Source organism: Miscanthus floridulus, chromosome 10 (genome assembly GCF_019320115.1).
Source record: "Miscanthus floridulus cultivar M001 chromosome 10, ASM1932011v1, whole genome shotgun sequence".
Taxonomy (NCBI): domain Eukaryota; kingdom Viridiplantae; phylum Streptophyta; class Magnoliopsida; order Poales; family Poaceae; genus Miscanthus; species Miscanthus floridulus.
The window spans coordinates 125,875,786-125,892,440 of NC_089589.1; the positions used below are offsets into that span (position 1 = coordinate 125,875,786).

Genomic DNA, 16,655 nt, shown 5'->3' on the forward strand with positions numbered 1-16,655 from the left:
CGCTAAACTTATTACGATCATGGCTGGGACACGAGTTGGTTTGAAATCCTTCGTGATTTCACGGACTACCGGGTTATATGGGTTTAAGTTTGCTCAATCGTCTGCTCTGGTGGATGATTTTCTTACTTAATTTCGTATAATTGGTCGGTTCTGTCACAGTGGGAGCTCCGTGCCACCGGCGTGCCCTACACCGGTGAACTCCACATACTGATGAGCCTCCATTTCGAAACAGTGAGAAAATATTGCGCTCAAATAGCATGTTGCAAGCATATGTTTCAATTGTTTCAGATGTTGCAGAGATTGGATGTTGCACATGTTGCAATGGTTGCACATGTATGTTGCAAGCTTCTGTTCCCAATGTTTCATCTGTGTTTTCTTCAGACGCATATTACAAGTGTGTTTATTCGGATGTTGCATATGTTTCACGTATATGTTGCAAGTGTTTTATCTGGATGTTGCGTATGTTTGCAATGGTTTCATGTTTTTTATGTGTGTTTTTGCAAGTGTTCCATATGCATGTTTCATGTGTTTCATACGCATGTTTCAAATATTTCATTTATCTTCAGACAAATGTTGCAAGTGTTGCATTTGGATGTTTCGAAACTAGATCAAGTGTTGCTCATGTTGCAATGCGCGTGAGAAGCGGAGACGCGAGCGGTCCCCCTATGCGGTCAGGCGGCGCGAGCTGCGTGGGCCCTACATGGGCACGTGAAACGTAGGCACCGGTGGGGGCATGCTGTTTTTTTTGGTTTTGTGCGAGCGCGGGAGTGAATGCAAGGACCATAAAAAATGGACACTTTACAAAAAGCCTTTGCTTCTTCTTCGGTGGAATGCTGGTGCGAGCGCAGGAAACATAGTGTAGTGCCGACGTCCAGTCGCGAACCTCGGGCTGGGACGCTAGTCGTCCCCAAGAAAAAAATAAGTGTATATCCAACAACCATGTGTTTTATGTAGTTTCAACACATGAATTTTTTTCACCATAGAATTAAGATCCAACAGCCTCCACCCTCCTTCTACCTCCAGCCTCCGGCCTTCTTCTATCTCCAGACAATCACAAATCACAAGATCACAGATCCACGGATTACAAGAAATATTTTTTTTCTATGGAAGGACAAATCACAGCAGAGGAGGAGGAGGAGAGGCTACTGGAGGACGCGTGCGGCCAGACTCCACCGCTACCCAGGAGCAAGCTGCAGCAGAGCAGCAGCCAACCTCGAGCGGAGAGGCAAATCTTGACACCATGTCTGGCCTCAAGCAGAGCGGATCCTGGGCGGCGTGACCCGCGCCTGCAGCCTGCGCGACGGCAGCGCCCGTGCCCGCGCCAGCAAAATGGAGGGAAGAAGAGAGAAAAAATCTATGTGTTTTTTTACGTTAAAATACATATGTGTTATATAGCATTTCTGAAAAAATAATACACTCGGACGGCAGCGACATAGGCCAGCAGATGCTATTGGCGACATGGCAGCGACGGCCAGAGACTTGGACCGTTGGACGCCCCTTGCTAGTTGCTATTGCTACCGTCATCATTTTCTGAATCCTTGTCTTTCTCTACTCGTGTCAGTCAGGCTCTCATGGACGAAGAAAAGGCTCCTTCTCTGCAGGCCCATAGAATTAACTATAGACACCATGCTGTTGTCAAAAAAAAAAAAAAGCTATAGACACCATGCATATGGAATGATATACGGCCATGAGCCCATGATAGCTTCATAATTAACAAGAATAACAGTTTATCAAAAAAATTAACAAGATAATAACAGCAACTGACAGTCAAATTACTCTTTCTATGCACTTGACACAGCAGTCTGCAGCTTTGCACTTCGTTCGTTCACGCCCACCGACCGGCCGGCATGGTGTTCGCGTTCGTGGCCGGCAGCAGCAGCGTGGCGGCGGAGGCGCTAACGACGGCACGGTTCACCTGTCAGGTGCTCTCCGGACGATGGTTCACGTTATTCGCGTGCCTGCTGATCCTGTCGGCGTCAGGCGCGACGTACGCGTTCGGCATCTACTCCCGGGAGCTCAAGTCGGCGCTGGGCTACGACCAGCGCGCCGTCGCCACGCTCGCCTTCTTCAAGGACCTGGGCAGCAACGTGGGCGTCCCCGCGGGGCTGCTCAGTGAGGTGGCCCCGCCGTGGGCCGTGCTCGCCGTCGGCGCCGCCATGAACCTCGCGGGCTACCTCATGGTCTACCTCTCCCTCGCCGGCCGGGTCCCCGCTCCGCCGCCGTTCTGGCTCATGTGCGCCTACGTCTGCGCGGGCGCCAACTCGCAGGCGTTCGCCGGCACCGGCGCGCTGGTCACGTGCGTCCGGAACTTCCCCGAGGCCCGCGGTGCAGTGCTCGGCCTGCTCAAGGGATACGTCGGCCTCAGCAGCGCCATCCTCGCGCAGATCTACCTCGCCCTCTACGGCGGCGGCGACGCCCGGTCGCTCGTCCTGCTCATCGCCTGGCTCCCCGCCGCCGTCTCCGTCGTGTTCCTTGGCACCGTCCGTGTCATGCCTCCGGATCACCGGCGGCCAAAGAGGAGCACGCACCGCGGCAGAGGCGGAGGTGGCGACGTGTTCCTCTGCTTGCTCTACATCTCCGTCGCGCTCGCCGCGTACATCCTCGTCATGATCGTCGTGCAGAAGCAGGCCAGCTTCTCGCGCGCCGCCTACGCCGCGTCGGCAGCAGGGCTCCTCGTCCTTCTCTTCCTGCCCCTCGCCGTCGTCGTCAGGCAGGAGTACCGGATCAAAAAGGGCTCGAGGACTCTCTGAGTCACGCCCCCGCCGTGATGGTGACGGTCCTTGAGAAATCCACCGTCATGCCATTGGCCGAGCCAGCGAGCACTACTACCGATACGCCACCGGCTTCCTCTTGCCTGGGCTCCTTCTTGCGGCACACGTTCAGCCCGCCGGCGCATGGTGAGGACTACTCCATCCTGCAGGCGGTGGTGAGCGTGGACATGCTGATCCTGTTCGTGGCCATCGCCTGCGGCGCCGGCGGCACGCTGACGGCGATCGACAACATGGGGCAAATCGGGCAGGCGCTGGGCTACCCGTCCAAGAGCGTGGACGCCTTCGTCTCCCTCATCAGCGTCTGGAACTACGCCGGCCGCGTCACCGCCGGGTACGCCTCGGAGGCGCTCCTGTCGCGGTACAGGTTCCCGCGGCCGCTGGCGCTCACTCTCGTCCTCCTCGCGTCCTGCACCGGTCACCTCCTCATCGCCTTCGGCGTCCCGCGCGCGCTCTACGCGGCGTCGGTGCTCGTCGGCTTCTGCTTCGGCGCGCAGTGGCCGCTGCTTTACGCCGTCATCTCCGAGCTGTTCGGGCTCAGGCGATACCCCACGCTCTACAACCTGGGCGCCGTCGCCAGCCCCGTCGGCGCCTACGTGCTCAACGTGCGCGTCGCTGGCCGGCTCTACGACGCCGAGGCCGCGAGGCAGCACGGCGGTGGCTCGCTGGGCGCCGCCGGTGGGGACAAGGCGTGCTTCGGCGTGGAGTGCTTCCGGATGTCGTTCCTCGTCATCACGGCCGCCACGGTGGGCGGCGCGCTCGTGTCGCTGGTGCTCGTGTGGAGGACCAGGGACTTCTACAGGGGTGACATATACGCCAAGTTCAGGGACGGAGTGGTGGTGGAGTCGCCGGGTGATGGTGGCCCGTCGGCGGCGGAGCAGCGGCCGAGCGAGAGGAGGGCAGTGGAGGTAGAGTGAACGGAGGTCAACGAGATGACTAGTGTCTGCTATACTTGCTTCAGTAGGAGATCAGTTTCACTACCTGATTTTTCTCAGCAAGCACTGACAAGGCCACAAATTTTGTTCAAATGGTTGAATTCCGTTTAAAATACTCACTACCGGAATCCTCAAATTTACCAAGTGATTTTATGTTTGTCGAGTGTATTCTTTCGGGTACTCGGCGAACAAGCTCTTTGCCGAGTGCTGCTCTAAAAATACTCGGAAAAAAAAAACTCGACAAAGAGTGGGTTTACCGAGTGTAAAAAAAACACTCGGCAAAGAGGGGGTTTGCCGAGTGTAAAAAAAAAACACTCGGCAATGAAATAAAATATTTTTTCTGAAAAAGAAGGAGAAGAAAAAAATAAAAAAAACTTTACCGAGTGTTCAGATCTAGAACACTCGACAAAAAAATAAAATATTTTTTCTGAAAAAGAACGAGAAGAAAAAAATAAAAAAACTTTGTCGAGTGCTAGATCCAGGACACTCGGCAAAGCGCCCACCCGCCGCACACTTAATACGCACGCACACCCCCCCTTCCCTGCCCCCGCTCCCGCTCCCCGCTCCCCTCTCCCCTCTCCCTCCTCGCCGCTCCCCTCTTTCCAGCTGCCTTCGCGCCCTCCCCTCCTCCCGCCAACGCCACCCCCTCCTTCTCCGGCTGCCGCCCCCTCCCTCCCTCCCCTCCTCCCTCTCCGGCGCCGGTGCAGCCCTGCCCTCCCCTCCCTCTCCGGCGCCCCTCCCCTCCCTCTCCTCCTCCCTCTCCGGCGTCGTCGCGGCCCTGCCCTCCCCTCACTAGATCCGCCTGGCCCTTAGCTCCCCTCCCTCCTCCCTAGATCCGCCCACCCGCGCCCTCTCTCCGGCGCCACCCCTCCCCTCCTCCTCCTCCCCGAATCCGGCCGCCGCCGCTCCCCCTCTCTCTCCTGGTGGCGACGTGGTGCTGGTGGTGGCGTGGCGTCGGCGGGAGGCGTGGTGGTGGTGATGGCGTGCCGTCGGCGGGAGGCATGGTGGTGGTGGTGGCGTGTTGGTGGCGGGCGTGGCGGCGGCGGGCGTGGTGGCAGGCGCAGGAGCTGCGCGAGCCAGTCGAGCGCGAGGAGGCGATGAGTCACCGGCGATGGCGGCGGCGCTGTTGGTGGGGGGGGGGCTGGCGTGGTGGTGCTGTTTTTTTATTTTTTTGGAAAAATATTTGTCGAGTGTTTTTTGGGCACTCGCCCGATAAAAAACACTTGGCAAAGACTGTTTGTTGTTAAACAATTTACCGAGTGTCGTTGGTCGAGTGTAACACTCAGTAAACGCTTTGCCGAGTGTTTTTGAGGCACTAGAACCTTTTGTAGTCAAAATATTCCAATTTAGACATGATCAGGACATCATCACCTGATTTGTTTATTAGAGTGAAATTCATCTCAGGTCATTGAAGTTGTCTGCAAGTGTCGTATAGACTATAGGTCCCCAAGTCTTAAAATGTATTTTTAGGTCTGAAGTTAGTTCAGGTCTTATCCAGGTACAAACAGACTTTTACCCAATCCAGTAGCAGATGTGGTATTGCTGACTCCGCGCTTACATGAATCTGACAGATGGGACCCCATGTCAGCGACAAGGCTCAATCTTCAAAAAAACGTATCTTTTAACATGTATAGTTGCTAGATGTTGCAAATACCGCCCAAAGCCCAACAGAAACCAGCGATTCTCAGCCCACCAAATATTGCTTGCTGACAGCCGCTCTCATCGCATCGCACGCGTCTGGAGCCGGCGGCGCGGAACGGCGGAAGCAGGGGCGGAACGGCGGAAGGAAGCGATCCCATCGCCTCGGCGTTCGGCGACCGCGAGCCTCGCGGGCACGGCGGCACGCCGCACGCCCCCTCGGAGTCGGAATACACGGTATTCCTTTTCTCAAAAGGTCTCGGTTAGTCCAGCTGGTACACAGAGTTTACTTCAATTTGATAAAGTATTGTTATATGCGACTCTATTTTTCCCAAACATGTGCCTACTGCATGCGGCAAACGCTGTACTATCAAATTCGTAAATATTTTTTAAAAAACATGTCATCATTTTTAATATCTATTTTGAAGCAAATAAGATTCAGTTCATTATTCTTATCCACATTGTTTGCTGCATTATCTAATTGAGTTTCATTTTTATATGTGTTCGATTCAGCTTTTCCAAACTTTTGTTCTAGGAGAATTCATCCAAAACTAATCTTTAGATTTCTGCAGCAACGCGTGGGGAATCACCTAGTCTTACCTAACTATCAGAGACAATGGCACTATGCCACTATGTTTAGAGCTTGTACTTTGCTTATTACTATTGTACATTTGTATTAAAATTTTTTATGTACGTGGGATACCCAGCCATGAAATCCTGGCTCAGCCACTGCTCGATAAGATCTGTAACTTTCTAGTTTTGAGTTTTTTCATTTAAGATCGTTAAGTTAGTCAAAAAGTACAAACTTGTCGCCTAAAATAAATAATATCTTTTTTGTATGAGGTCGGATAAAGATACTTTTTATACGAAAGTTGTAGCGCTCGACGAGATCTACAACTCTAAAGTTTTGAATTTTGTCATTTAAAAAAAATAAAGTTTTAGCAGCATATTAATCGTGTATCGGCATTTGTTGCCTTAGAAAAATCATATCTTTCTTGTATGCGGTTGCATAAAAATACTTATATACAAAAGTTATAGTGCTCGGTGAGATCTACAACTTTTAAGTTTTTTCTAGATACATTGGAATGAATTTCACTCATTTGTTTACACCTACTGAGAACTTCCCCGGCAATGCAGTGGCGTGCGGGCAGCGTGCACACACCATGTACCATGTCTACCGAAGGTACACCAGGTTGCCGCTTCATGGGGCTCGCCATAAAGGTCATGGCTCATGTTTTCTATGCAATCCAACCTACTTGAACCAGTCCAGCCGCACCTCATCGTGGGGCTAGAGTTTGTTGAGAAATGTCTGCATGGTGGAGAATTGATCATTTATGTATTGGGTATTTTGCAGATGCGTGAATGTTGTTTTTGTCCCTAAGGGCATATGCCCCATGTGCATGCACCGTTGGATGCCTATGGGGATGCGTGTGCAATAGGAGAGACGAGATACATGCATCCCATGTGCATTCAACAGTGATGCACACGAGGGCATGTGCCCTTGGGAGCAAATTTTCTATGTTTGATGTGGACTCCACTGATTAGCATGTACTCATTGACTAAGAGGCTCCCTAGTTTCCTGATGAGAGATTTTGTGGCATCTTTCGATGCGCCAACAGTGATGTCCATGGTCATTGGCCGTCGCTCGCTACATCCCGATGGAGAATTTGACACACTCTACCACTCTAGAGTCTGGACATGGCAGCACTCAAAACAAAAGATGCCCATGAGTGCCCTAGAACAATCCAATCCAATGACAGACAAGAAGAAAGGTCAGCAATTCACACCAGTCGGCTTCCTCGCGAGCAACATTGGACAAGAGAACGAGATTGAGGAAATAATCAGAGCAAAATTGGTCACATCACTATTGCCCCTTGGCCCGCTCCCATGACCTTGGCCTCTGACCTCACCACTGCCACCCTGGGTCATTTGGCCACCGTTGACAAGAAGCAGCTGCCACTTGACTTCATAGAGAGATGCCTTGCACAGCGTAGCGTCTCGATAGATCTTGCCTCCGCCTCACAGCCGACGTCGTCTAAACTTATCTCATGTCTGGGAAAAGATGGCTAGACGGGAAGATCGAGGCGACGGAGGGGTTTCTTGCTTTTTGGGGCGGCGACAGTGAGGATGACGCCTTTGAGGAGTAAGGGATTGATTCTTCTACCCTAAGAAAGCCGCAGGCATCTGTGGCCATTGTTGTCGACTGTTGGTTGGTTGGGAGCTTCCATGGTACGTCCGCACATCCACGCGCCTCCGTCTTTGCAATTTAGCATGGCCCTGTGGCAAGAGTGGCCATCCCCTTGGTGCGGTCTCCATGTGCCACCATCTCATTGGTGCGCGCTCTGTGCCATGCTAGGAGTGGGCAACCAGGGGCGGAGCCAGGTATCTGGCAGGGTCTAGCAGCTGCCATACCTAAAATAAAATATGTAGAAAAGACCAATTATATGTTGATATATATGTCAATAAGTGCCATTACTGTTTGGATTTCTATTATATTTATTGATCACAAAGTAATATATATTGATATATAATGCTGTAGTGAGCCATTGCATAGATGCATATTAGATGTTTCATCTTTATAAACTTCGCCACACCATAAAATCATTCCTGCTTCTACCAGCGTGGGCAACCTCTTGGTAGATCTTACCTTTCTGCTGCCATCCATTTTGGTTTATTACTACTCTTGTCACATTGGGTTTTCTTTTCCTCCCCTCTCCGGTTTCAGATTTGGCTAAGCTTCCTTTTGCTTTTTGTGTGCCTACGTCACATCCCTGCTCGGGGGTGGGCTAGTGACATGACTAGTGTTTGTGTTGACTAAGGTCAAAGCTTGACGAAGTGAAGTGATGTACATGGAAGGAGAGTGGACGAAGGTCAACGAGATGACTAGTGTTTGCGTTGACTAAGGTCAAAGCTTGACGAAGTGAGGTGATGTAAAAAAAAAATCAGCTGACAATGCCACAATATTTGTTCAAATAGTTGAATTTCGTTTGAAAGACCGGAACCTTTTTTTTTTAAGACATCACCGGAGGGGTGAGAGCCCCACCTGAATGGATTTTCCATTGATTCCGGCGAGCCGGTGGATGGAGGGTGCCAAGGCACCTACAGGGTCGAAGACCCGTAGTCATATTTAGATTACAAATGAGGAGGTAGGAGAGCTTAGTTCATTACAAACATTGCGCACCACTTGTCAACTATCCATCGATCTTCGACTTTTAGGCGGCAGCTCCAGAGGCGACATGCTTCTTTGGCAGTAGCAAGCAGCCGCCGAAGGCAAGGCTGTTGCTGACGGAAGACGACATCGTGCCTATGGTTCCAAACTTGCCAGCAACAGAGGAGAATCATTGTAGAAAAGAGCTTTGATGGCACCTCAGCCGGCCTGGGCAATTCCCAGAGCCTGTTGACAGGAGGGATAGGCAGGTCTCTCCATCCAAGGTGGTTCCAGAAAGATCTAGCGACCGTGCACTGGAAGATGAGATGGTCACATGTCTCAGCGGACTGACTGCAGAGTTCGCAAATGTCGTCATCTAGGACATGCTTGTTGTGGAGGTTTGCTCGGCACTGAATTCTTTCATGGAGCAGCAACCAACCGAAGAACCGAACCCGGGGGGGAGCATGGCTTTTCCAGACGAAGTTGTCGATCATACCGACTTGTCCGGAGTGTGTCGAGACACGGTATATGCTGCCGGTGTCCAGCCTGTTCGCCGTGCAAGTAAACTTGCTGGAGAGTTCGTCTGGCTGCTGTTGTAGGTTGATGGAAGCGATGATAGCCTCGACCTCAGCCTTCTCGCTGCATGCCTGGGGAGAGAGTCGCGGCACCAGGATGGTCGCAAGGCCGCGAATGCATACTTCCCTGACTGAAACATTTGGCTGAGTGCAGTGACTGAGTAGGCAGGGAAATTTGAGTGCCAGCGTGGTGCCCTCTGTCCATGAATCCCACCAGAACGTCGTAGATGCACCATCTCCAATGACGACCTTGGTTATACATCTGTATGCTGGCAGTAGAGATTTCAGGCCATCCCAGTGGTTACCGTCATTGGCCCCCTCCAATGTTGATAGGTCTGTGTGTTGCCGTGCCTAGGCTGCCCATGCGGACTCTTCTGGATGGTGTAGGCGGTGCAGCAGTTTAAGGAGGAGGCAGGCGTTCTGTGTAGCCAGATCGCGCACCCCCAATCCTCCTTCAACTTTTGGCTTCTGGGCAACCTCCCATCGTACTAGGCATTTGCTTCCTGAGGTCTTATCTGTTCCAGCCCAGAGGAAGGCACGCCGTTTCTTGTCAATGGCCGCGATCACTCCCGGTGGGAGGGCCACAGCTTGCATCATATAGGTTGCAAGGCCGTCAAGTGCCGAATTGATGAGGACAAGCCGCCCTTGGTGGTTCAGGAGGGCTGACTGCCACCCAGCAAGCCGACGGTCCACTTTGGAGATGAGCGGGGTGAAAGCGGCGAGATTCAACTTGACATTGGACAGAGGCAAACCTAGGTATACCTGTGGGAAGGACCCCTTTTGACACTGCAGGATACGCACAACGCGCTGAAGGCGGTTCTCAGGAACGTGCATGGGCACCAGAGTGCTTTTGGAGAAGTTGATCTTAAGTCCAGTGGCCAGTGCAAAGTCATCTAATGTTGTCTTTAGCCGCCTGACATCAGTCAGCTCCGCACGGACTAGCAGTAGCGTGTCGTCTGCATATTGTAAGACTGGGCATGGACCGTCAATGGAGGGGTGACGGATGCCCGAGTCTTGTTTGATCAGCTGCTGTAAGACATCAGCCACCAGAAGAAAGAGGTATGGGGACAGTGCATCACCTTGCCGCAGCCCCCTTCTGCACTTGATCCATCTTCCTGGACAGCCATTGATTAGGACCGAGGAATGAGAGGTGGTGAACAATTGGGTCATCCATTGAATCCACGTTGGTGGGAACCCTCTAGCATGTAAAATTGCGAGCAAGCTGTCCCAACTAACAGAGTCAAAAGCCTTGGCGAAGTCTAATTTGAGTACCAAAGTGGGACACTTTTTGCGGTGGCAGTATTGGACGAGCTCTGTTGCATAAACAAAGTTCTCTGAAATTGATCTGCCTTTGATAAAACCAGTCTGGTCGATGTCAATCAACTGCTGAACGTGCCTTTGCAGCCTGGTGGTAAGAATCTTGGTGATAATCTTGACCGGAACCTTATGTAGCCAAGATGTTGATGAGGCCAAATTTACATATGATCAAGACGTCATACCCGATTTGTTTACAGCCACACTACTGGAGTACTGGAGGCTCACTTATAAATGCAACTTGAGCTGATAGTTGCAGCCGCTGGGGGATCCGGGCCAGCCCATGTTCAGGCCCACGGCATGTTGGCCCAATTTAAGGGCCTAGACCAGCACAGACATCTCCGACAATCCAGGCCGGTAAGTTCACCGGCCGAAAGCCAGCCTCAGCACTCTGAAAGTTTTGGCAGTATTTTTTAAAATAGAATAAAAATAGTACTTCCATCCGTTTGTGTTTACTTGTCAGCAACTTTTTACTGTAGCAAATTTAACCATCTGTTTTTTCTTTTAAAAAAATCTTAGATACTTCAATGTATATAACACTAATGAAGTATGTTCAATAAAGAATCATATATGTGAAAACTTGATGTATCTAAAAATCTTTTACAGAAAAAAACGTATGGTCAAAATTGTTACAGTAAAAATTCGGTGACAAGTAAACGAAAACGGAGGTAGTATTTATGCAACACATGGATAGCCCTAAATTTAACCTCATGTGTTTCTTAACTTGGTTAGACATTTGCTCAGTCAAAAATGCAAAGACGATTAATCAGCTGAGCTAAAAAAGGCCGTATGGTAAGATTTACAACAGCTCAGCAAGGAGGGAGACATCTCTCCTCATGCTTGTTTTTTTTTCTTTTCTTGTTTGGCCGATCGATTTTAGATTGTTCAAGATTTAGGAAAAAAATTTGGTGGACAGACGGCATGTGAACCTCTTCTCCAGTTCACGAAGCAGATACCGCAAAATGCTTCAGTGAGGCTGTGTTTAATTCATGAAATTTGGAAATTTGACTACTGTAGCACTTTCGTTTTTATTTAGCAATTAGTGTTCAATTATGGACTAATTAGGCTCAAAACGTTCGTCTCGCGATTTCCAACCTAACTGTGCAATTAATTTTTTTTTCGTCTACATTTAATACTCTATGCACGTATCGCAAGATTTGATATGATGGCTACTGTAGCACTTTTTGGCCTTAACAAGCACTAAAAGTACCATATGCATGTGTCCACGCCCATATATTTTTAGAGACGGCACCTTTTGTCCGCTTCTCTAAATCAACGACTTAAGGGGCAGCGAAGAGATGCATGGTTTGAAGGTAACACATGTGCGCCTTTTATTCTTCTGCTTTATTGTTTCTTCTTGAATACTCATAGAAAAAGAAAACCGCATAATGTTTTCAGTAAATGACAAGAAAGCGAGGCTTAACACGGGCTTGCACGGAAGACCCGCTTGGTGGCAGGAGCAGCCGAGCAGCAGCTCAACGTAGTCTCCTTGTCCAGAATATTGGGTCTCCGTTCTTTAACAAATGAGTATGAGCTTGGTGGCGGCAACTGCTCCTTCCTCTTTTTCTGCTCCTGGAAGCTTCTAGACATAGGCCATGGTAGTCGGGCATGAATGCCGCACGACTAGCACCTCGATCTCGAGCTAGGACACACCAAAAAACGCAAGGGCACAGCACAACGACGAGCTCGTTGAAAATCCTAGTTTGCTTTTGGTAATTGAATGCCAACCATATAGACTAATGTTTTCAATGAGTTTGATTAATCTAAGATTCACTTGATGGTGATAAGGAAGGCTAAGGAGATGGTGGAGATGGAGTTCACGACCATATGAAGCTAGTACTCAACCATGGAGAGAAGAGTTGGAAAGCAAGCTCGAAGGAAAAGGTACAATGTTAGGCTTTTGCTTTTGCCGGCTAACGTGCAATAAGGGGAGCGCTAAAGTGATGACGGTTATCTAGTGTCACCAGGTGAGGATTATCGATGCTTGTGCAATTGACCTAGTGACGTGGTAAGGAAGCAAGTGAAAAGCTTTACAAAATATTTTGAAAATCCAAACTCATGTGCTTGAAGTGCTGATGTTTGATGGAACACTTGTCGAGATTTGGCGCATTTAAAAAGACATTGAAAATGGCATTTGCTGGGCTGCTTTTCACCCCACCGGATTTATCCGGTGCCGATGTGAAAGATAGCATTGGAGCAGGGGCGGATCCAGGGCCCGGGCTGTAGCCCGGGGCGAGTCCATGTAGCCCCTTTAACATATGTGGTGTTTAGCCTAAAAAACTATTATCTTAATTAGACAAAAGGAGGCCTAGGAAGCAAGATCAGACTGTTTTGAACGTGAATTAGCAGCTCAGCCCAGGGCGCAGCCCCGTTCTGGATCCGTCCCTACATCGGAGCATAGTCTCCTTGGGCTGTTGTGTGCCTCGAGCTGGCTAGGCCAGTTTTGGTGCACTGCTACAGAAATTTTATTGAAGGCGGGCAAAAAGGGTTAATGGAGGCGGACATTGCAACAACCTTCAATCGAAAGTCATGGTTAATCATGACTTTACGGAGGCGGTTGTCCTGCCCGCCTCGGTTAATCCATTAACGGAGGTGGATGAATTAGGGTGCCCGCCTCCGTTAATATTTTTTTTTAAAAAAATAAAAAAAGCCCGAGCGAGCCCAATCGAGCCTAGGGTCAAGCTCAATCGAGCCCGCTGCTGTCGCGTCCACACTGCCGCATCTAGCTCGAGGCTCCCCACCGTGGCCGGTTCAGGCCCCGCTGTGGTCGGATCTGGAGACGCCGTGGCCGGATCTGGACCCGCCGTCACCGGAGAAGGACCGGCCGGCTGTAGATCTGCAAAGAGGAGGGAGGGACAAGTGAGGGAGATGAAGAGAGGAAGAGAGAGGGAGACGGGGAGAACTAACCTACCTCTACCGCGCACCGCCCGTGGACCCATGCCACCAAACCCCGCATCGGTCGCCGGTGAAGCAGCTCGGGGGAGGAGGGCACGACAGCCGCCGGTGGAGCACGTCAGGGAGGAGGGCGCTCCGGCCACTGCCTGGGGAGCGCCTTCACCGATGGAGCACCACGGGGGAGGAGGGTGTGCTAGCCGCCGGGGAGCACCGCTGCCGATGGAGCAGGTCATGGAGGAGGGCGCTCCGGCCGTCGCCTGGGGAGCGCCTTCGCTGGTGGCATAGCTCGGGGGAGGAGGGAGCACGGCCGCCACCGGGGAAGGAGCTTGGGGGAGGAGGGAGAGGGATGGGCTCGAAAGTGAGGGAGAGGGGCGCTGACTGTGGGGAGGGAGGGAGTCGGGAATCAGGAAGGAGAGGGGCGCGGACTCGATGGTGGCAGAGGGCGCGATAGCCGCTCAGGAGTGAGAAGTGAGGGAGAGAAACCCTAAGTGTCTCGCTTATATATGAGCCCGGTACAAGGAATGATATGGGCTTTGCTAGCTAGGCCTGTATTTACGAAGGCGGTCCTTGTAGTGTGCCCGCCTTCGAAAATAGACTATTTTTGGAGGCGGTTGTCTTAAAATGCCCGCCTCGGTAAATCGATTTTACGAGGCGGGCGAAAGTGGCCGCCTCCGTAAATAAAAATGCCCGCCTCCATTAATCGTCCAGTATTTTCTGAGGCGGTTGGATTTTGTGACCACCTCCGTTAATTAAAGTACAATGCCACGAAAAATCAATCCTGTAGTAGTGGTGGCACTGTTGATGGTAGTTATCATCCATCAAGAACCACCAACATAACTTGAATAAATGCATAAAAATGATCACCAACATACACTTAGGGGTTTAAACTAACAAATTCATCGAGTTTTGGTGAATCTGTGTTTTCAGCAGGGTTTATCCAAAAAACTATCAAGGAGGATCAAATCGTCAAAGTAAATCGCGCTTATCCACAGCAAAAACTACCCCAGAAGGTTCTAGAAGATTCGGGAAGACACCACACCGAAGTGGAGGCCGAGGCACCACCAGGTGGGGTTGGCCGGCCCCACCTGTAGGCCGGCCGGCCCCTGGGCCCCACCTGTCAATCCCCTATTTGTATGTTGGTTCTCCACCACCTTAAGGATTGTAGCTCGGTCGTATGTCCTTACCCCTTCCTCCCAAGCACGGACCAAATCATCAATCAGAGGCTCCATATATATACTCATATTATTCCCTGGGTGTTCAGGAATTATCAACGACAAGAATATGTTCTGTAGTTGAAAGAGGACGCCAGGGGGGGAGAGTGAGAGGGATAACGAACATGGGCCAACAAGTGTATGAGGCAGCTGCCATTTCATAAGGATTGAACCCATCTGTTGCCAGCGCAACATGTACATTACGAGCCTCTAAAGCTTTCTCATGATGATTCATATCAAACCTTGTCCATGCTTCACCATCGGATGGATGCACCAGCTTCTTAGGATTGTATCGACATCCGTATTTGTGCCATGTCATCTGTTTCGCAGATTCCTCAGTCATATAAAGCCGTTGGATCCTTGGTATGAATAGAAGGTACCGTAGGATCTTCACGGGGACGACGAGCTGCCTCTTCTGACCGTCACCAGAGTCTACCTTCAGGAACCTAGAGGATTTACACTTCACACAGTACTTTACTTCCGCATGTTCTTTCCTAAATAAGATGCATCCCTTCGGACAAGCATGTATCTACTCATATGGCATCTTACATGCACGAAGGAGTTTCTATGCCTCATACATGCTCTTTGGTAGGATGTGACCATCCAGGAGCAGGCTACCAAAAACTGTCAGCATAACATCGAAGGCTTCTCGACTCAAGCTAAATTGGGACTTTACAGCCATTAGGCGTGCAATGGCATCCAGTTGAGAAACCTTGGTATGCCCATGAATGGGTTGCTGTGCCGCAGATAACATATAGTAATACGCCTTTGTGGTTGCTTCTGGCTCCTCCTCCCTATGTCTTTCATCGAAGTGTGCTTCATGATAGTCATTTAACATGTCTCCTACCCCAGCATCGGCATCATAATCCTCGATGCGTGGTCTCACGACCTCGTCTCTCACACGATCGGATTCACCATGGTAGATCCACCGGGTATAGTCCGCCGTAAATCCATTCTCACAAAGATGTTTACCCATGACCACCTTTGTTTGCCGACGCGTGTTTGCACAAATGCTGTAGGGACACCAAGTGGCACACGCTCCTTTAACCCTTGCAAATGCTAGTTCCAAGAAAGCATCGGTCTTCTCAATCCATTCATCGGTGAACGAACCCTAACTAGAGTGGCCCGTGTACATCCACTCACGGTCATCCATCCTCTAACATATCAGCAAGTAATATAAAAATCAATTGCATCTACAAGTTCCTATGTGGCGGTCTAATAGGTGAAGATATGTCCTAATCCCACCCGAGGATGTGTAGATGGGGTTAGTTTCCATACTCTATTCCTATCTGAGACTGAATTTCGGCAGCACCTCCCCGTTGTTCTCCAAACACACGTCCTGGCAGGGAGACTGTGTATCCGGAGAACAACAGGGAGATGCTACCGAAACTCTGTCTTGGATTAGAGTAGAGCATGGAAACTAACCCCATCTACACATCCTCGGGCTGTCCAAAAAATATGGACAATTCAAAACAGATACGGTTATAGATATGCAAAGATCTGCATATTTCCAACCGTGTCTCTTTCAAATGGGAGACGCCTAGCTAGGTTACGTGATATACGAACATCATACGGAAAGAGGGGTGTATGATGCCTCACCTTGCTGTCCTGCAAAGTGACGAGTCGAGGACGGTGGGGAATGATCTTTGCAATAGTCTCTCCTACAACAAACGAACATAATAGTGTCAATTGTAAATTTCGGCAGCACCTCCCCTGCACGGTGAGGTAACCAAAACCTGCAACAAACCAACGGCACGATGGCTGACAACCACATACATACCAAACCAACAACACGATGGCTGACAAACACATACACACTAACAATTTCATCTGTCGTGGTCTTCTACTCTCTTTTTGTTATGCAAATGGCACAGTGTCTTTCAAGAGGAGTTAATACAATTAGCGTATAAGCATTCATCACTTATTCCATTTTTTTATTCAGATTTCATTGCCATCCAAGTTGATCACTAGCTAATTGTTCTACCTTTTGTTCAGATGAGGCAATCTAGTACAGTACCTTCGGCCGGCGAGAGGTGGCGGGCGCCGGAATGGCGGCGTCGGCGCGTGGGTGCCAGGGGAGGGCGCTGGCTACCGGGGGAGGGCGTTGGCGCATGGGCACCGGCCGCCGGGGGAGGGCGCCGGCTGGGGGAGGGCGTCGGGGGCCGACGAGG

General features: G+C 50.6%; 2 pseudogenes; one reads left to right on the top strand and one right to left on the bottom strand.

The window, feature by feature from the left end:
* LOC136489545 (uncharacterized) overlaps positions 1-15,637 on the bottom strand; it is a 116,427-nt pseudogene extending 100,790 nt beyond the window's left edge.
* On the top strand, positions 1,848-3,708 carry LOC136485631 (protein NUCLEAR FUSION DEFECTIVE 4-like; annotated as a pseudogene).
* Positions 15,638-16,655: the final 1,018 nt, after the last annotated feature.